This window comes from Lygodium microphyllum, unplaced genomic scaffold (assembly GCF_053477565.2).
Source record: "Lygodium microphyllum isolate KBCC unplaced genomic scaffold, Lygodium_microphyllum_v1.1.10 scaffold_35, whole genome shotgun sequence".
Classification (NCBI taxonomy): Eukaryota; Viridiplantae; Streptophyta; class Polypodiopsida; order Schizaeales; family Lygodiaceae; genus Lygodium; species Lygodium microphyllum.
Window position 1 is genome coordinate 1,126,980 of NW_028229518.1, and position 22,191 is coordinate 1,149,170.

Here is a 22,191-nt window from a genome sequence, read left to right on the forward strand (position 1 = left end):
GTCATTGTCCACATACACAAGATTGTGTTTATGAGTCCAAGTCTCAATCTTGGAACCTAATTCACTTGTGTAACAAACAGTGTCCTTTCCATCATGAGTCTACACTTCTTTTTCCATCCTCCATAGCTTCCGGTTTTGCCATGCTCTAGATCCCGCATTTCTCACATGGTATCAGAGCCCAGTTGGGCATGGCATTGCTTGTCTAGCCTCTCTTGATTCCTTTCAACCTCAGTCTAGCTCAATGTCAACTCATGACTTCATCTCCCAACTCTACTCTCACTGAAGCTTCCATGGCAGCCATAGCCAGCAGCACCCTGTCAGATTGAGCTGCTTATATCTCACTCCACAGGTCAAATCTCTTGGAGCTTCCTTCTGGAAAAGTATTCTCCAACTCACAAATCTTCCCTATATCACATCAATCCAGGACATTGGACCATCTGGAGCTCAGCATTGTGAAAATCCTCAATCTCTGCTCTGTGTCTGCCATAGCCAGACAGGACCTACCTCACTTGGAGCTTCCATAACTCTTCAACCAGGCCATTTCAGCCCACAATTTCTTCTAGGGAGTTGTTCCTCTGCTCAAGGCGCTTCATCCTGGCACAACAAACAACCACATTGGCAAGCTACAGCTCTGGCATTGCACAAATTCGACGTCGCTGCCCCATACTGTGCCGATTCTATTCGCGCCCCCTGCGTGCTGCATACTATCCACGATTTTGACGATTATGATAGGGCTTTTGTAGCCCATGAAATTAGCTTCCTAGGCATATAAAAATTTTTGAAAATGATCCACTGTAGCTCCTGCAATCAGCAAAAAACCAGGCCCCTGTCTTAGAAACCCTAATTCTCATTACAGCCTCTACACACTTTGTGCCTTTTCTAGTTGTGATTGAGGAGGGGTGTTGAGAATCAGCAATCACACTCAAACAGCCTCTTTGTATGGAGTCTCAGGGTCAAGGACATGCAGGCTAACTTATCCCATATGCACAATGGTGCCTACTGCAGTTTCCTACTTTCCTATAAAGCATTGTACTTGCTTCCTTTCTTAATGCAATGATAGTACTCTTTTCATTTCAGTAAAGTGTCAATGTCATTGTCCACATACACAAGATTGTGTTTATGAGTCCAAGTCTCAATCTTGGAACCTAATTCACTTGTGTAACAAACAGTGTCCTTTCCATCATGAGTCTACACTTCTTTTTCCATCCTCCATAGCTTCCGGTTTTGCCATGCTCTAGATCCCGCATTTCTCACAGGAACCCGATTCACTTTGTCATGCCAATAATCTGTTGGTTCCTGCCTCCATCTGGTAACCGCAATGTTTCTCTCCTCTATCCATTTGTTGGCAAGGTCATTAGTCATTCTATTGATTCTTGCCACCGTCTCCAAGGGTAGAACACGATCCAAAGCTCATGGATAAGAAAAGGACAACTCAAATGGTCATGTTTGGAACTCTCATTGTCGCCATATAGTCAACTCCTAAGACCAGTTGATATCCCCGATCCTCGCATATCGGCATGGGCTCTTCAGGGAGTTGTTGTGGCCCTATACTTGCTCTCCTCTAGGCTTGCTCCACAAGCTCTTGCCTTCTTCTTTGGGCTGCTATTACATGTTCAAGATTTTGTGCCCCTTCTGGCTCTTTCGATGGCAATTCAGGCAGGGGCAAATTGGGCTCTTTGTGTTATTCTTCCTCGAATTCTTGCTCAAAGTTTGGCCCCTCTTCCGTTGCTTGCTCTACCACTGACTTGTCTTAAGGTGATGGTTGTTGCCTTGTCCTTCAAACCCTACTTCCCTGAGCTCATCAATGGAAAGGCCGGCTTGCCATAGGTAATTGTATTATTGTGCCACAGTAATACATGTGTCGGTTGGAAGGGTGTGTTCTTGAAGGCCGTATCTCAAGGCACGAGATGTCAATTCTAACTTCCTCTTCATCATTTCCATTGAGTCCTCGCCTTCAACTTGGGTGACATTCAGCACCATGCTCAAGAAGGCTTGTCTCTAAGTGTCTAGGCACACTTCGGCAACCTCTGCTCTTGATTCCATGAACATTCTTTCGCATTCACTCAGTACCAGGCATTTTGTTAGTCCACGCACTCTTTCAAAGTTGTGTTGCTCTCATTTCCATGCCTTTTCTTCCATCTTTTTTCTTCCCTCCTTCATTTCTCATGACAGCATCACTACCACCTGTTGATGTTCATTCACTAAATCTAGCATCTGCGTCTTCTCCTTATTGCAGCGGTTCAGCTTCTCTTATGTTATTTTCCTTCCTTGTTCCGCAATGGTAAGCTACAGTTCTACCTCTGCGAATCTTTCTGACAGTTCTTCCCAGATCTGCTCACAGCTCTCTAACTCTGCAAAGTGCAGTCTTCTTTCTATTATTGCCATGGCCAAGAGAGCTTCCACTCGCTTTTTGTGTTTTCCAAGTCATATTTTAGCTCCTATGTGCTTCTTCCTGTGGCATCCTGCCTTTCTTGCTCTAGGACTTGGATCTCTCTTTCTAGTCTTCCTTGCTCCTCTATTTCATACCACAATCGAAACGCCAAGGCATCCACTTGCTGTGCTGACGTTGCTCTTTTGACTCCTGGCTTTCTTTCTGCCAATGCTTCTCCAGGCAAGCGGTCATTTCTGTTAGCTCATCATACTGCTAAATTAACATTTTTTTGACTCTTTAGAAGAGCTGACGCATCCTGTTCTTCCTCGTCCAATCTTCACCTCAAATGATCCTCACTCTCTTGAGCTTCCTTGGTCTTGGCATCCAGCTGCTCTTTTAGGGCCTTAAGCTCTTTTTGATGATCTCTGGCTTGCTTGGACATGTTGAGCCTCAAAGATGTCGAGGTTTCCTTTTCAATGTCAAGATCTGCCAAGGCCACTTTCTTTTCCTCTTTGGCCCTGCTCAATTGAGTGAGGAGTTCAGCCACATATGCATCGTAGTCTGCTATTGGTGACACTATGAGAGGGGCCGCAGTGGTTGATGCATCCAACTTTTGCTACTTAGGGTCTCGCCGTGATTCTGTATCTGCTGCGACTAGCCTCTTTGTTCTTGCTTCGGGGGCAATCTCTGCCACTTTGTTAGCCATGAGCTATATCATTGCCATTAATTGAGCCGCGTCCATAGCTGGCCCAACTCCGTGGTGTGGTGGTGTGGTTTCAGTTGGGAGTGGCACAAAGGAAGAGGGGAGGGGGTGCAGTGGGGTCTTTCCCTTTCCTGCAACCACCGAGGTTGTTTCTACACTGCCACTAACTCCAGCCTCATGATGCAGCCTCAATGGGATCATCTCTCCCCCTCCTTGGGTCTCTTCCATGAACCTGTGAGTTGCCTCTGCCAAATCCACAGCTTCCTTCCTCCTCGTTTCTTCAGCTTCATCTTCAACACTTCTCTTCCTCTCCTTCTCAACTCTTCTTGACACTTCTTTTATCCTTTCAAATTCTTCCTCTTCTTTTCTCCTTTGTTCCTCCTCCATTCTCTTGGACTCTTCTTGTGCTCTTTTCAACTCAGCTTTCTCTTCCTTGCTTATCTTTTTCTTCTTCTGTTTTTGGATATCGGCAGTCTTCACCTTTCCTTGTGCCGTAGCTTCGGCTTGAGTGAATGGTGCTTCAGGCACTTCTCTATCACTCATGGTGCATTCACTAGATCTGTCTTCCTCATGGTGCAATGGCTGGGAGGGTGCTACTGTCTCTTCAATTCCCCCTACTTCCTTGGTGGCCTCATGAATAATGGCCATCAGTACACCAGCGTATCTAATGGTGAAAGCCTTGGTAGAGGACTTCTTGTGGCTGATCTCACTGTAGAGGCTGGGGGCTCTCCTCTAGCTCTGCTGTTATACCCGTAGCAAGGGCCTTTGCTACTGACTTGATGGTCTTTATGACGAACCCGTTCCAATCCACTTCCTCAGGGGACCCTGCCACTATGCTTTCCAACAACGGGACCTGATCCTGTTCATCAAAGCATTATATCTCTGTCCTGAGAAGAGGGTGTGGACCATTTTTGCTTGCATCTTTATTTCCGAGTTTGGGATGTCTACCAAAATTACTCCATCCACTGTGCGCACCTCACTCCTGTTCATCCTGAGCATGGCATATACATCTCTTCTATGATGCTTCACAGCCTTGGGGACCAAGCCAAGGGCCTTCTCCACCACTTCAGCATTAAGCAGTACCTCCACCTGGTGGGCAACATCCCCTCTTCTTACTGTCACTGTGCCACGGTTCCTATGAGCATCAAAACTCCTCAGGAACTCTGCGCAAGCACTGTAATCTATTGCTTATCCCACTTTCTCCACATACTTCAGGAGAGTACACTTGTCCACTAGTTGCTTTACTACTGGCTCCTCTAGGATGGCTTCGTCCAGGTTTAGAGTGTGCTTGAAGGTGAACTGATTAAATCCTCACGTCTCTACACCTATCCGGTACTTGGCTTGTTCTTCTTTCATGAACGGAAGCTTACCGCTTTTTTCCTATCCTGCCATTGTGGGTACCTGCCATGCAACAGTACCCATAATTAGTATTGATGGGGTAGGCGAGATTGAATTATGGTATTATGAAAGAACTGAACAATTAGAAAAGCTGCAGGAGATCGTGAAATTGGAGAAATAACAAACTAAAAGAAAAGACATGAATTTTCCAAGTGCGCTTTGCTCTTAAGTTTTTATGCGTAGATCAACTCTTCATTATGTTTTCCCGATCACCTTACCCCCTCCCCCTCATAGAAAGATGAAAATCCTTCCTAGGATTGAATAGAACAAGGCAAGGGCATTAAAGCATAGCGTGGTGTGTTTAATTTGACAAAGCCACTGGTAGAAATTTGGGTTGTATTCCAATTGGGCATGACAGTCAAGTTCATGCGGTCTAATGGATGCTTGTGAAGGGTGCCTTCACTCAACCGCCAAGACCCACGGACAGCTTATTGCTTCAAACGTTCCAAGACGAGCACTAATGGCTACCTCTCACATAGCCGACGCGCCATCCATATCTACGGGCGTAGTGAGCTTACCTCCATGCCGTTCGAGTTACCTCCTCTCCCGCACACTCCGGTAGCTCCACGATCCAAGTGCAAGCTTCAAGCAAGCTCCATCCTCAAGCTCCACGCTCCAAGCTCCATTGCCGCGAGCAAGACAAGAGAAGAGAAGAGAAGAGAAGAAGAGAGGAGAAGACGGAGAGCTTCTCCTCCTCGGTCCCTCACCCTCACACACTCACTCCCTCTCTTAAGCACATGCTCAAGCAAGCAAGAACAAGAAGAAGAAGAGGAGAGCTACTTTTGGCCACACACAAGAATGAGCTTCTCATTCACTTTTCAACTTTATATACAAAACCCTAAATCCCTTTTGGGCGGTCATCCCCTTTTCCCCTTTTTTATATGGCTGACTGTAGCCTAGGCCCTTTTTCCCATTGTCCTTCTATCTTCCTAGCTTCCTTTCCACCACCCATCTACATTTACAAATTGCACGGGTGAGAGCCCGGCGCTCTTTTACAAGATTTCAGGGTACGCCTTTTTATTTTAAAATGCGCCTTTCCCCTTTTGCATTTGCCTTGGACTTTTAAGGTTGCCCTTGCGCTTTTGGCCTTTTCTCCTATTCTTTCTTTAGTCGGACTACCTTTTTTCCACCTTTGCCCTGCGTCTTTTTTATTTCCTTTTGCTTTCTTCATGTTGGGGTTAACATTACCCCCCTCCTAGACGAGTGCCAGTCCCATGGCACTCACCGTCGTAGGTAGCAGGCTGTAGCATGCACCGAAGATGTGGGTGACAAGGACGCTTGTGGTTTCCGTGGATGAGTGTTGGTGGTGGTGTGGCGGAAGGTCCTGGAGGCCTGTTGGTGGCCAAGGTGGCTGGTGGAAAGTTGTTGGAGTTGGTGGTAGGGCTATTCTGTGGTGAGGATTATATTGATGGCTAGCACAAGTGTTGGTTTGTTGGGGATTCGGCGCATGACGATTCTTTGCAGGCTTGTTGGATGGTAAGGGATAAGCATTTAGAGTTGAGTGTTGATGAAGAGCAAACAACACCTTATACCTGCAATTGGAAAACCTCGCATGTGGTCTCTCCTTAAGGGGTAGTGCTAGTCTTCTTGTCATGCACAAGACATATTTTGATTAGTTTGGGAGACAGGTCGAACTCTAAGCAAGCCTAGAGTATTGTCCTGCACTTGAGGACCCAAACTGTGGATATACTTCGGTGCAGATAGTATGTGAGTGCTCGTGCCTACTTAGATATTACGTAGTTAGAAGACCGTGGGCTAGTTTCTCATAACAATGCGTGGATGAAGCAAAGTTATCCATGTGGAGAAGAAGTATATGTGAAGGTATATGAGACATCCTTTGCATTGTGACTACACGACGTAGCATAATTGAATACAAGGACACCGCACTCTCAGTAGCTGGAAACTATTGGACTTGCTTGATGAGTACGGTGTATTTTTCATGGCCAATCGTGCGGTGCTTATCACCACTGATTGCAATGATACTAAGGCAGAGTGCAAGAGAGAATTGTGCAAGTGGGTCAGGGTGACAGGTCGAACCATAGGCAAGACAAGCTCCCCAGGTATGTCATGCCCTTGATGTGCCCTGAACAATTGTGGGGGATGGTAAAGGGCTAGGGGACTAGGGATGAAGCCAGTTGACCAAGGTCACTTAGACGTACCTAATTTGAGGACCCCTAGGTGCCGTGCTGTGATCGTGGATGCTTCTTATCTTTTCATTCGTTTCTTTTTCTTTTCTTTTCTTTTCTTTTCTTTTCTTTTCTTTTTTTGGACTTGGCTGAGTACAACCATTACAATATGTTGAGGCTATCAGCCTTTCAATGGGTTGGAAAATGTCAAGCTTCGAAGGCTCAGAAAATGGATAGTACAATGATGATTGCGTTCTAGCCTCATTGTTAGAGAAGCAGTTGGTGAAATGGGGAGATACACTTGAGATATTGCAAACCTCCTTGCGATACATGCGATATTGGCACAATTGAGGTAACGACTGCCGTGAGCCAACTATAGAGCTTGACCCAGAAAGGGAGCGTGGCCCATGAATGTACTTTGGGCCATGCGATGTGGGCAGTTGGCAAGGGTGATTTGTGCTTTTGGCAGCATGGCTTTGCCGCAGCTCCTTGTGGGGTCGATGGTCTTGCGGTGATCGGCCATTGAACACTTTCGCCCAAAGACCTGTCTCATCCTGTATCCACTTGTCGCTTCATGAGAGTACATGCATGGTATATGCCGCAACTATAATAAACCAGTGCAATGCAAGGAGACATCACTTATCTGAATTCTATGGTCTTGACTTAGACATTTATCACCTGCGCTTGATTAGCTTTCTCTTTTGCTAAGGACGTGAAATATATTAAACGTAGATATGAAAAGTTTGTACAATTCGGAAACATATCAACACTTAACCATTTAAAGACAAAAAGTTATGGCCAGGTAGCATTTGATAAGCCCTTTATACAACATGGGGCTACTCTATTTGTACGAGGCGGGGCGAGTCTGGGTGGTTGGCTGATTGGGGCTCTACCGGTGTGGGGCTCCTGTGGGGTTGGGTAGGGAACATGTCAGCCATGACATGAATGGTGTAGTCCCGGCCTGCTACCGTTTCCAGAATGTCTTTAAACAATTCATTAAATTCTTCCCTTTCCCAAGCTGCCCTTTCTACCCTTGAGCATCTGGGGCCCGATCGTGAATTGGGGGTTTGTGCCACTAGTGCTGCTGCCCGTTGCACGTTTCGAGTCTCAACTTTCTTGACTCGAGGATTTTTCGGCCTTCGCCCTGGACAGTGTCGCTTAGGGCCTCGCTTCTTGGCATACCTCTTGAGGGTGAGCACATAGCGCTCCGGTGGAGGGGTGCGTGCCACATGCTCCCGTCATTTGCGAAGAGCGTCTTTGCATGCCAGATGTCCATGGTTCTCCATGTGTTCTGTCAAAAAAGGAAGCCTACGAGATGCAATCCAAGCGTTAGACCTGGATATAGGATACAACTGTTTGCATGGAAGGGATTTTAGTGTGGTTTATCAAGCGCATATGACAAGAAGGGGAGGGGCGAGGCATGTAGTGTTTGTTGTAGAGGAATGGCCCGCATGCTGATGTTCGTGTTGCCTCCAGTCATTAGCGGATATTAGTTTATGCTAAGTCGCATGGACTGGTTGTCGTGGAGTGGGACAGGGCACATCCTCGAAAGGATAGACCAAAAAGGGAAGCAGGTGTATTGAAAGGGACTACACCCTGTCTACACCATCAGAGTTGTTGGTCAAGGCTTCCTATGGTGGCAATGTGGGTTGTATGCCCCTTCACTTGGAGGTGGGGCTGGTCAGACAGCTGTTAAATGTGTGATGAGAGGAGGACTTGAGGAGCTTAGTTTATCTAACCCCACTCTTCTCCCTGCGCTTGACTATCATTGCTTGTGTGTGTTGACATTGTTTGTATACGGTGACACAAAAAGCAGTGTTTATTTATATACATATTTATGAATCCATGTCACTTCATGAGGATAAGAACCAAGTGTAGAACTCGGGGTTGTACCGAAGCATGGCACACGCATCTAGTATTCGCGGTAGCTTACTTAATACTGATAGATATTTTGCCATGTCGAGTAGCATGGAACCTTGACCGAGTCTACTGGCAATATGTAACTCCTCCTCAGTGAGAACCTTATCAATCAATGGGCCCTGTAGCCTAGTTCCAGCTAAGTCCGTCTCCCGAATGTCAGCTAGCACTCGAAGGGAAGTTGGTGCTAGATAGGTTAGGTCCTTTTGAGACCGCCATTTAGCCAATCGCTCTTCTAAGACTGTCATGATCTGAGCTCCTAATTCGGCCTTACAACGCGGCTTTCGCACCAACGCTACTCAAATTGACTCTGGCCTGCTGAAACTCGCTTTAGTTGCTCTATGTCTACGAGATTCGATCGGCAGAGCATTTCATTGAACGTGACGGTTAAGCGCAGTTCGTCAGCCTCCTCGTCAGAGATGAGTCGCATGCATTCATGCAGGAGCCTGTCGTAGTGCTCGTTAAGGTGTTCTTGCTCTTCCCATGATAGAGGAAATGTCAAGTAATCTCCAAGCTGCTCCTTGGGGATTGTGCCCATGTCCGCCAGGACGTAGACACGTGCAACCACTTTGAGCTTAGCATCCAACTCAGTTAAGCATTCTGTGACACTTCTTTGTTCAATGAGGGCTTGCTCGGTTGCTATCTCATGCAAAGTTCTAAGAGTTTCCTTAGGCTTTAGCATGGCTGGGGGCTCAGGCCTAGATGAGCAAGATTGATCAACGCTAGGATCTCTTATGCTCTTGGGGTTCTCACGTTTCTCCTGAGGTTTTGCTACTATTTTGTCATGGTTCTTCTTGGATGTGACTGGTATAGATTTGTCACCCTGTTGTGATGACGGTGTATCCAATCTTGATTGGTCAATGCGAGTTCTGTTGTCAATGGATGGAGTGTTGCAAGCAACTGTTGATGGCAACGGTTGCTTTGGTTTTTCAAAGCACATGGGTGCATCTGAGGGTTCATCGCTATTAGGAGAGGCATTAACGAGTTCATTGGTGGGTGGACTCGATGTTTTTTTCCCCAGTTCTCCATCGCTCTTGGTCTCAATGCTCTTGGGGTCCACAACCACCTGTGATTGTTGTTGCCTTCGTTGTTTTCTCCTCTTTTTCTTGGTCAATGAAGGTGCATCGCTCAATGACTCAGGACCCTGAACTAGATCAACCGTTGATGTGCTTGGTCGGGCCTCAGAATTCTCTTCCTCTAGTGTGTCCTTACGGGACATGGGCGTGGCCTGCTGAATAGCCTCGTTAGGTTGTGAGAGCACAACTGCCTTCCTTTTTGGAGAGCCTAGCTCTTCAGCCAACTCCCTTGTGTGTAACTCCTCCAGCCTAGGCTTTAGGAACTTTGGAAGCGCTGGAGTTGTCGAGGCAGTTGGTTGTGACACCTCCTCCATAGGTAAACCACTAAGGACACTTTTCACAAGGGGTGTTGTCATGGCCAACGATTGTGACTGCTATGGTCCTTGATTGGAAGTAGTGGTGGCTAGTTTAGTGGACTAGCTACCATTGGTAGACTGTGGTGTCAAGTCCTGAGGCAGATCAGAAGTGGTCATGCCTTTTGATGCCCTTAGAGCATTCACTTGCGTAGATCGAGTATCCGTTGATCTAGCCACGGTGGATTGCACAGGCACATCCTTAGGTTGAGAGCTAAGGGTGGTGTCGTGTCCTGCCCCTTGGACAATTGGAAGCTTTGATGTAGATCAAGATTGGGATTGAGCAGCCGCACCTGACGAGTGTTGTGCTTCCTGTGTCCGTGTAGGGGAAAAGGGTGTAGGGGACTTAGGACTCCTAAGTGGCTTTGACACTAGCTTGGAGATTTGCTCGTGGCTGTGAGATGATTGTGCTATTTGCTTTGTTGAGCGCTCAACCTTGCCCTGAGCAAGGTTGTGCCTATGATGCTTGCTATCCTCTTGGGGAATCAAAGGCTCCTTGGGCACTAGCAGCTCCTACGTATCCTCAACGATTACATCTAGCATCTGCTTGTCAAGCATGCTAGGCCGAGGATCTACCCTCCGATTGGTCCCGGTTGGTTTCTTGATTTCGACCATGAGGGGCTCGGTCACTCCACTGTTGTTGACTCGAGACTTGGTTTTTCGCTTAGATCTCCTCCTACGCTTCTTTGCTCTTGATACGATCTGGCCTTCAGTCGACCACGGAGGTTTAGCAAGGGGTTTTGGCACCCAAATCCATCGGTTGCCTGCATAATACCCTTGAGCCCGAAGCCATGCCTTGGATATCCATCATGGCGTTGTGCTAGCTCTCCATTGATGCTTGCGTCTATAAGGCTTGGGCTTCTTTTGGGTCTTCTACGATATTTGTAGGTCCAAAGCCTATCCTTGGCATTGTCTCTTGACCTTCTTGGTTTAGGCATGGCCTCACTCACTGGCTCTCGTTGTTCGACATCTGCTTGTATTAACTCTTCCAACAAGTCCTTGCTCTCGTTAACGGGCTTGACTGTTACGTTACACCTTCCTTGCCTTTTTCTCGAGGTTTGCTGAGGTCACCCTTGCTAAAGGTCATGACTATCCTCACACCCGGTAGTGTCAAGTGTATCCTCTGAGCTACGTAGTCCACCTCACACTTGGTAGCCTTTTTGAAGGGCCTTCCTAGGAGGATTTCCTTTCCATCATTCTTGCTATTGGGAGGAACATAGAACAAGAGTGGCAAGCTTTCTGTTTCAATTGTTACAAGTATTCTGCACTTCCCTAGAAGTGCTTGTGGGTGTTCCCCGTAAGAATTAAGGGTTGCATCAGTCGGTGTGAGCTCTGGTTGGCCTAGTAGGGTCCATGATTCATAGGTCAAGATATTAAAATTTTCTCCTTCATCAATTAGAGCATCAATAGTATGCTCTCTTTTCGTGGTGAGTTTGACCCTAAGATAAGCAGGTGGTACTATGTCTTCATCTTCCAGGTCCTGGCTTGTAAATTTAAGCCTTCTGACAGATGCCCTTGAGTTCTCGACTGCATGACCAGATGTGGATTCTCCACTGGTGTCTTGGATTGTCAGTGCAGTGCTATTCAAGGTACATCTCTCGTCAAGAGTGTCGTGTCTAGTCATCCTCGCATTTGTAGCTTACTGAAGTTGCATTTTGCTCTGACTAGATATGGTTTGAACACAATGTCTTTGTGTTCTCGTGGTGTGGCCTTTTTGCCCTTGATGGCTAGATTGGCCCATGCTCGTGTAGAGCCATTGCTACACTAGGGTCCAATTTGAAGGACCTATCACAGCACATGTTTTCTCTCCAACCTACTCGGGAGAGGTGCGGAGGAGGCAGAGCCCCCTCTGTGGGGGTCCGGCGGGGCAGTCCCCCCCGGCCCGCAGGGCCGTTACGATAAAAGCCATGCACAATTTGGAGGACTGTTTATAGCCAAATTTGAACCACTTACTCTCAGTTTCAGCCCGATAATGGATCTATGATATGGTTTCGGCTCTATATGGTTTCTCGGTTAATTTCACTGTCTTCAGGTTAAAATTTGAGAAAATCTAAATTTTGCCTAACAGGGCCGAATTGCAGGGTCCGAGTGGGTCACTCAGACGGGCCGAGGCGCATGGGCCGAGGGCTAAATTCGGACGATTCGGACGAATTCGGACGAGGTCACTCGGCCGGGCCGAGGCACTTGGGCAGAGGGCCGAATGTGGGACGTGGCCGAGGGCCGAATTTGAGTCTCGGGCGGGTTTTTCCTCGGACGCTCCGAGGCCGACTAGGGTTTGGCCGAGTGGGCCAAGTGGTCCGAGGGCCGAGTCTGGACCTCGGACCAGAGTCGACGTGACTCGGACGCGCCGAACCCCGCGCGTGTTTTTATTGCAGCTCGCAAAATTCGACGTGCAGGGCGCTGGGGGCCTTCCCCCTGTCAAGATTGTGGGAGAGAAGGAAGGAGTCTCACTTGTAGCTTTATTGCTTGCACAATGGGGGAATATACACACAGGTGGAGGCTGAAAACAGTTTTTCTCTTCTTAGTTGTGTAAGCCAAAAGAACTCGAGTACATAGAAATAGAAGAACCCTATATATGGCTCTCAAATCAAACTCAACTAACTAAGGTGGCATACTAACTGAGCCACGAACTAGAGTAGATAAGCATAGCTGTCATCTAGCTATTATTCATGGGTGGTGTACCAACCGCATCTGCAACTGACAAGTCGGTGACATAGATGCACAACGATCACCCTGGCATATCACGAGTGGAGCTCGATATCTCAACACTCCCCTCGAGCTCAATCCCAATTTCTGCACACCAAGTAGGTCTCTGAACTTGCGCAGCTTCTCTACGCCCAATGCCTTCGTAAATATGTCAGCTACCTGATCCTCTGTGCTGACATAAACTAGATCAATAAGACCTAGTAAAACCCTCTCCCGCACATAGTGATAATGCACCTCAATGTGCTTTGTTTTAGCATGATAGACTGGGTTATTTGCCAAGTGTATACTACTCATGTTGTCACAATAAATGACAACTGGCCCATCTGTAGGAGGCTGATGCATATCATAAAGTAGCTTATGCAACCAAGCTACCTCACATGCAGCCATTGCTGCACCCCTGTACTCAGCCTCTGTGCTCGACAAGGCAACTGTAGGCTGTTTCTTGCTGCTCCAAGTGACTGCAGCACTCCCAAAAGAGAACACATATCCACTGGTAGAACGTCTATCAGAAATGCTACCAGCCCAATCAGCATCAGTGTATCCATGCAACTGTATCTGAACCCCAGTCTCATAAAGTAGTCCATACTGCAATGTGGACTTCACATACCTGAGTATGCGTCTAGCCGCATCTAAATGCGGTGTCCTTGGAGCCTGCATAAACTGACTTACCAATCCAACAGCATAGCTCAAATCTGGCCTGGTAATAGTCATATAAATCAAACTTCCTACTATGCGTCTGTACATAGTAGGGTCTTCCAAAAGTTCACCTGCATCTGCGCTCAGCTTCACATTCTACTCCAAAGGAACTGAAATAGGCTTATAGCCTGTCATCTTATATTTGGACAGCATGTCCAATCCATACTGCCTCTGCAAGAGCCGTATCCCACTTGGTGATCTAATCACCTCAATGCCCAAGAAATAACGCAGCTCTCCCAAATCCTTCATCTCAAACTTCTGCTTCAATAGCATTTTCACATGAAGGATATCTTCATCACTGTCACCTGTCATAATCAAATCATCAACATAAATGACAAGTAGCATAATACCTTTCTCTGTTTTTCTCACATAAAGTGAGAAACCTGCCTTGGAAATCTGAAAGCCAATAGTGACAAGATACTGTCCTATCTTGTCAGACCATGCTCTAGGTGCTTGCTTCAAGCCGTACAATGCTTTCTTCAACTTGCAAACAAACTCAGGATGAACAGCATGCACATAACCTAGTGGCTGCTCCATATATACCTCTTCTTGCAAATCACCATGCAAGAAGGCATTCTTTACATCCATCTGATGTAAAGACCATTCCTTTGATGCAGCCATAGCAATGACTGCTCTTACGGTTGCCATCCTTGCAACCGTCTGAATGTTCCTTCATAATCAATGCCATATGTTTGTGCATACCCCTTGACTACTAATCTTGCCTTGTATCTATTCACAGAACCATCTACATTGTGCTTCACCTTATAAACCCACTTACAGCCAATTACATTCTTACCTTTAGGCAAAGGTACCAATTCCCATGTAGCATTTGCTTCCAAGGCATCCATTTCTTCATCCATGGCTTTCTCCCATTTTTCTTTTCCCATGGCTTGCTCAAAAGAAGTGGGTTCTGGTTCCTATATCACTTTGACCATATAGGCATAGTGAATGGCTGTAAATCCATCATATTTCAGCCTATCCATAGGATACCTAGCTCTGGTAGACCTGTGCAAAGTAGGTTCACTCCCCGGTGCTCTCAAAACATCCCTGGTCTTTCTTACTCCAGGTGTAACAATAAAAGGAATACCCAACTTGCACCACCATTTCTCTGCTCCTCAAAAATTAGAAGAGCAATCAACTCCTCAAAATCAGGAAATCTTTCACGGACGGAAATGGATGTTCGAAACTGTGCATAATCCTTTCCTAGACCATTCAAGGTCACAGAAACTAAATCATCATCTTCCACTGGTGACCCAATGGAAGCAAGTGCATCTGCAATCTTCTTCACCTTCATGTGGTAGTCATTAATGCTCATATTTTCTCTTTGCATATTATGCAACTCTTGCTTGAGCTGCATTTTCCTGGCTTGCGTATTTGTGCTATACATTTTTGACAAAGTATCCCATGCCTCCTTTGGCGTACTTGCATCTTGAATATGCACAATCATAGAGTCTGAAATGTTGATAGACAGCCAATACATAACTTTCCTGGCTCTCTCATGCCATGCTTTAAATGCCTGCATTTGCTGTTGATTGGGAACATCATGAAGAACTGGTTCTTCTTCATTTCCTGCAACAAATTCCCAATATCCTTTTCCCATAAGAAAATTCGTCATTCTAAACTTCCATGCTTGGAAGTTATTCTTGTCAAGTTTTTCAGTGACAATCTGTGAAAGAGAATCAGACGCCATTATAGAATACTGCAAAAAATTTTGTCACTGCAAAGAACACAGCTTCAGCCTCACAAGGGCAAATCTGCAAAACTGAGAAAGTGGTATTTGACCACACAGTCACTTCCTAGTGACGATTTTGCATCAACAGGCAACAAGGATGATTCTCTATCTCCCAATGTCTCTGCGCACAGGCATACGATGCAATTTCTACAGTAACTTTTCACCAACCTGTAGAACAGTGGTCGCACAGCATAAAAGAACAGTGGTCGCACAGCATAAAATTGGGTCTTTTCCTGAGTGCGTACAGAAAACTTCCGCCTCCAAAACAGGCCCCGAAATGGCCTCAAATCAAAAAAATAGGCACCAAGGGCTAAAGCCATGTCCCGCAACATATACTGCCCTCTTGCTTCACCGCGAAGGGCGTCTCAACCTGAGACAATGCACTCTTGCACTTTTCGTGCAGAGACTTTCTCCCAAAACAGAAGAACGAAAGCAACACTAGTCCTCTTACCAAAACACCGCGAACTTGGCTTGCTTTCTTGAGCTCCTTACCACGAACAAGGCTCTGATACCATGTCAAGATTGTGGGAGAGAAGGAAGGAGTCTCACTTGTAGCTTTCTTGCTTGCACAATGGGGGAATACACACACAGGTGGAGGCTGAAAACAGTTTTCCTCTTCTTAGTTGTGTAAGCCAAAAGAACTCGAGTACATAGAAATAGAAGAACCCTATATATGGCTCTCAAACAAAACTCAACTAACTAAGGTGGCATACTAACTGAGCCACGAACTAGAGTAGATAAGGATAGCTGTCATTTAGCTATTATTCATGGGTGGTGTACCAACCGCATCTGCAACTGGCAAGTCGGTGACATAGATGCACAATAGTCACCCTGGCATATCACGAGTGGAGCTCGATATCTCAACACCCCCTTGTCGAGCAACTCCAGATTGGTCCTACTACTGTAGGGGGAGTCGTAGAATTACCTGGGTTAGCCAAAGATCTCCCTGATGCCAAGATTGAAGCAGATTTCCTCGCCAAGCTTTCCTCTTCTCTCCTGCTCTCCTGAAACCCTGCAATGCACACTGTGGCCTTTCTTGCCACTTCTGGCCCTTATACCCTCTTCCGGGTATGGTATTGGCACCCCCAATAACTCATTCACCATCCTTAGGCATCACAAGTAAGTTTTTCACCACTTTTGCACGATTCTTGCCCTGTTTCTGCCCTGTTTTGCAACAGTAACCCTAATGCTTATTTTCTTTGTTTTTCTTTGTTTTCTCTTACTCTAATGCTTCCAAATTACAAAGTAAATACCTACACTACTCCATCTCACAACATAAACCTCAAGAAAAACAACAAACCTACTTGCCAAGGAGATTGAATACCATCTTCAACCCCCTCGCTTCCTACCTATCTCAAGCACCGGTTCGGGGAAAACCCTACTCCAATGCTCGATTCGAAGCGGGCAAGCGCTCAAGGCTTGAATCCGTTTGTCCCGGCAACGGAACCAAAATGAAGGGTGCCTTCACTCAACCGCCAAGACCCACAGACCGCTTATTGCTTCAAGCATTCCAAGCCGAGCACTAATGGCTACCTCTCACATAGCCGACGCGCCATCCATATCTATGGATGTAGTGAGCTTACCTCCATGCCGTTCGAGTTACCTCCTCTCCCGCGCACTCCGGTAGCTCCACGATCCAAGTGCAAGCTTCAAGCAAGCTCCATCCTCAAGCTGCACGCTCCAAGCTCCATTGCCACAAGCAAGACAAGACAAGAGAAGAGAAGAGAAGAAGAGAGGAGAAGATGGAGAGCTTCTCCTCCTCGGTCCCTCGCCCTCACACACTTACTCCCTCACACTCTCACACTCCCTCTCTCAAGCACAAGCTCAAGCAAGCAAGAACAAGAAGAAGAAGAAGAAGAGGAGAGCTACTTTTGGTCACACACAAGAATGAGCTTCTCATTCACTTTTCAACTTTATATACAAAACCCTAAATCCCTTTTGGGCGGTCATTCCCTTTTCCCCTTTTTTACATGGCCGGCCGTAGCCTAGGCCCTTTTTCCCATTGTCCTTCTATCTTCCTAGCTTCCTTTCCACCGCCCGGCCATAACCCTAGAAGAAGTAGGAGCTACGTGCGGGGTCATATTTCGGAGCCTTGATGACGCATTACTGCTCGCCATTCGTCATAATTTGGCAACCTTTTTGCTCCCATTGGAGGCATAAGACATATCATTGCTGTAAGAATGAAGAGGTAGAGTTTACAAGACTTAGGAGCTCTTCAAGCTCTTGGATTGGTGCAGAGCCGACAAGCTTTCGGTATGAGGTCAGCATCATGCCGATGATTGCTTGCTCCTTTAAGACTTCACCGCTAGCAATAAGCTCAGGTACAACCTTGGGGAATTTGATGGTCATGAGCTCATACTCTTCCCATGTGCATGGTAAAGCATGGTCTTCAGAAGCAAGTGGCTCATCAAGAAGGCCAAGTTCTAGCCGCTCATAACTTCAGGCGAAGGTCGTGAATGTGAAGTCTAGCATTTTAATGCAAGTAACCAAGTCATTACGTGAATTGGCATCAAGGTCTTTGGCCATAGCAAGAAATGAGTGTCACTCATATGAAGGCCTAAGACTTGCTTATGGCTATGGTGGAGCAGAACTAGATGGATGCATTAGCGATGATGTTCCGCTAGATTGCTCCTTGGGATGAGCATCCGCCTGGAAGGTTAGTTGTGTGTCCTACATCTTGGAAGGCATGCAACCTTCATCGTGAGCTGCTTTGAGCATGCAAGAGTCGATTGCATTAGATGATTGGGGGACATCTAGCTGTTGTGTGAGTTGATGGGTTTGTGAGATCTTGAGAGACATAGTGGGTTCAGGTTGCATGGGATTGATTGGTCGAGTCTCTAAAGACTTTGCTCTGGCATCAATAGTGGCTGGTTTAGAGCCAGTGGGTTACGGCTTTGGCCGATTTGGGCTTAGGTTTTGGGGCTTCGGACTTTGTGGTTATCATAGATTTGACAGCTTGGATCTTAGGTATGGCTGGTTGTTTAGTGAACACGCTGCTTGAAGCAGGTGTGGCCACAAGATGTGTAAGGGGTTTGTTCTTAAGGACTGATGTCTTGGGCACCCAGATCCAGTTGTCGCCCTCATAGTATCCTTGAGCACGTAATAGGGTTACATGGACCCATCGCGACTTAAGGGTGTGTTTACGGCTTTGGCATCTAGGCTGCTTTCTAGGCTTTGCATGAGAGTTCTTAGGTCTACAAGGTCGCATTTGATTATTGTGGGAAGGCTTGCCTTGATGTTTAGGTACCCATTGAAATGTAGGTTGCTTAACCTTAGGAGTGGGTTTGGTGGGGTGGTGTTTTGTGAGCTAAGTGGGGTGTGACACATCACGACCCCTCTTCTTAGCCTTTGGCATGGTCTTCTCTATTAGTGGAGTGGCGGTCTTAGAGGGACCCACACTGCCCTTGCTGAAAGTTGTCATGACGTGCACATTTCCTATGGCGAGGTGGATACACTACAGGTCGTAATTGACATAACAATGGGTTTGTTTTTTGAAAGTGCGCCCTAGCAACGACGCCTTGCTTGCCTCCTTCGTGTTGGGCAACACATAGAAGATGGTTGACTCAATAGAGACAACGACTTGGCACTTCCCAGGGAGTGCATAGGATTCATCCCCAAATGGGCTAAGTTTAGTGTTAGTTGGCTACAACTGTGGTTGACCAATGAGGGTCCAATGAGCACGGGTTGGGATATTGAAGTCAGCTGCCTCATCGATTAAAGCATCAAAAGAATGTGTCTTTTGGGCTATGGCTGTGATTCATAAATAAGCTGGAGGAACAACTTCCTCATCATCCTCTATCTAGGCGATGGTTGCGACGCAGACATTGATAGGGGCCTCTATCATAGGGGGCTCATGTAAAGGATGTGTGGGAGGGTAGTACTTCTTCATGCGATTGCCATTGAAAAATCCCATACCCTCACCTTCTAGTGTGTCAAGTTTGACATTGCCTGTCCTACTGATGGCACGCACTCTAAAATGTCCTAACCCTCGGAACTTCATTTTTTGCTTATGGCCCTTCATAGAGTACAACAACACAAGGTCGCCCTGGTCAAAATCACATTGTTTGACATGCTTGTCAAACCACATCTTTCTTCGCACCTTTTCACAGATTAGAGCATGGGTGGCGATGAGTCTAGTTTCAATGAAGCATTCCAACTCGATAAGACCGTTAGTCCAAGCCTCTTTCCCTTCTCAATGCTCCTGCACTACTATCCTTAAGCTAGGGATAAAAATTTCTAAAGGCAGGATAGCCTCGGTTCCATATGTCAGTCTGAAAGGCATTTGTCCCACAGCCGTTTTATAGACTGTTCGATAGGCCCATAAAGCTGCCATGAGCTTGTTATCCCAGTCACTCCGAGAAGTGGAAACCACCTTTGTGAGCACATTGACCAAGATCTTATTTGTTGATTCTACTTGGCCATTGGCTTGGGGATAGTATGGTGAAGACTTCCTTTGGATGATCAAGAAGGTTGAGAGCAGTTGGGCAATTATCTCATTGATGAAGTGGGTGTCAAGAATCGCGTGGTGGGGGGACTTGCTCAAGATGTTGCGCCGAACACACACAGAATGCACAAGGAGAAGCTCACTCAAGAGACAAGAAGAGAGATGGAGTCCCAAACGTTTTCTTGCTAGTTTCTTCTTCTTCTTCCACACTCTTTACAATGTACACAAAGTATAGATAAGATACAACATAAAGGAAAGTGGCCTACTAAGTCAAACAATGCATAACCGACTACACTAGTCGACTGGCGCTATAACTATGCCAGCTATAAATAGGTGTAACAATCTGAATATAATAAGTAATGAGTCATTGGCCATGTGAGAGTCATAATGACCACCGACGTGCTAAGTGTAGACATGTGGACCCATCTAACCAGGCGGTCCACCATCAATGTCTGTATGTGTTGAGCTTGTCATCTCAACACTCCCCCTCAAGCTCAACTGCATCTCTGCAACTCCAAGTAAGCTTCGAAACTTTTGAAGCTTCTCTGTACCCAATACCTTCGTGAAGATGTCAGATATCTGATCCTGTGTGCTGACATACACCAAGTCAATCTCACCTGCTAGTACCTTCTCTCTCACAAAGTGGTAGTGTACCTCAATATGTTTTATCCTCGCATGAAACACAGGGTTCCTAGCCAACTGTATACTACTCATGTTGTCACAATAAATGACAACTATACCTTCCACCTGCACATCTAAATCAGCCAATAACTTTTGTAGCCATACTACCTCACATGCTGCAACAGCAGCACCTCTATACTCAGCCTCTGTACTCGACAAAGCAACTATAGATTGCTTTTTCCTGCTCCAAGCAACTGCTGCACTACCAAGAGAGAACATGTATCCACTGGTAGATCCTCTATCAGACATACTACCAGCCCAATCTGCATCTCTGTATCCAAATACCTGTACATCTGTACCTACCTCATAGAAAAGTCCATAATGTAATGTGGACTTCACATATCTCAATATGCATCTGACTGCATCCAAATGTGGCTTTCTAGGTACTTGCATAAACTGACTCACAAGACCAACAGCGTAGCTCAAGTCTAGCCTTGTAATGGTCATGTAGATCAAACTCCCCACTATCCTCCTAAACATAGTAGGGTCTTCTATCTCATCTCCAACATCAGCACTCAACTTTACATTCTGCTCCAACGGGACTGAAAGTGGTTTGCATGCTGTCATACCATACTTGGACAACATATCCAAGCCATACTGTCTTTGGGAGAGCCATATACCATCATCACATCTGATCACCTCAATGCCAAGGAAGTATTTTAGCTCACCTAAATCCTTCATCTCAAACTTCTTCTTCAAAAAGTCCTTGACTTCAGCAATCCCACTATCACTATCACCTGTAATAGTCAAGTCATCCACATAGATGACTATGATGACCAAACCTACATCTCGCTTTCTCACATAAAGTGAGTGATCAGCATCAGAAACATAGAAGCCAATATTGACAAGATACTCTCTGATCTTGTCAGACCATGCTCTAGGTGCTTGCTTGAGTCCATAGAGCACCTTCTTCAACCTGCACACATATGTGGGATACTCTAAATCTTCATAACCTGCTGGCTGATCCATATACACTTCTTCCTGCAAATCACCATGCAAGAAGGCATTCTTCACATCCATTTGCTACAACCTCCAACCTTTGGCTGCTGCCAAAGCAATCACACATCTGACAATTGCCATCCTAACAACTGGACTGAAGGTTTCATCATAATATCTGCCATATGTCTGGGCATAGCCTTTTGCAACCAGCCTAGCTTTGTACCTACTAATAGAACCATCTACATTGTGCTTAATCTTATAAACCCACTTACATCCAATAGCTTTCTTGCCTTTCGGCAAGGATACTAGATCCCAAGTCTTATTGGCCTCTAATACAGCCATCTCCTTATCCATTGCTGCATCCCAATGAGTATGACCAACAGCCTTCTCAAAACATGTGGGCTCAACATCCTCAACTAGCTTCACCATATAAGCATAATGGTGAGCTGCATAACCTTCAAAACCAAATCTTTTTAACAGGGTATCTGACCCTGCTAGATCTGCGTACCACCGGATCACTCAATGGAGCCTTTGCATTACTATGAGCTCTCTGTACACCTGGTGTCCTAACAGAAGGAATATCAAGCTTATCATCCAAGCTCTCTGAGCCATTGGAGTCTCCATCAAGAACTGCACAATGCCATTTGATACTTTATTCTTTCCTTTGTCTTTACCTGTAGTGCTACTAGATGCACCTGAAGATGTAGAGGTACTCTTTAGTCTCCCAGACCAAGGACTACCAGATGATGTCTCTGGTCCACTAAGAGTCTGTGATTCTTGCTTTTCAACCTGCACATAAGTGTCATGATCATCATCATCATCCAATGCATCACCACTAGATGCATGCCAACTGCTCATTTCATCAAAGATGACATCCCTGCTCACTCTGAACTTACATGTGACAGGGTTATAACATCGATACCCTTTCTGCTCTAAAGAGTATCCAATAAAGATATAGTTTTCAGCCTTTGGATCCAATTTCTTCCGCAACTCATCTGGCACATGAACATACGCAATGCAGCCAAACACTTTCAAGTGCGATACATCAG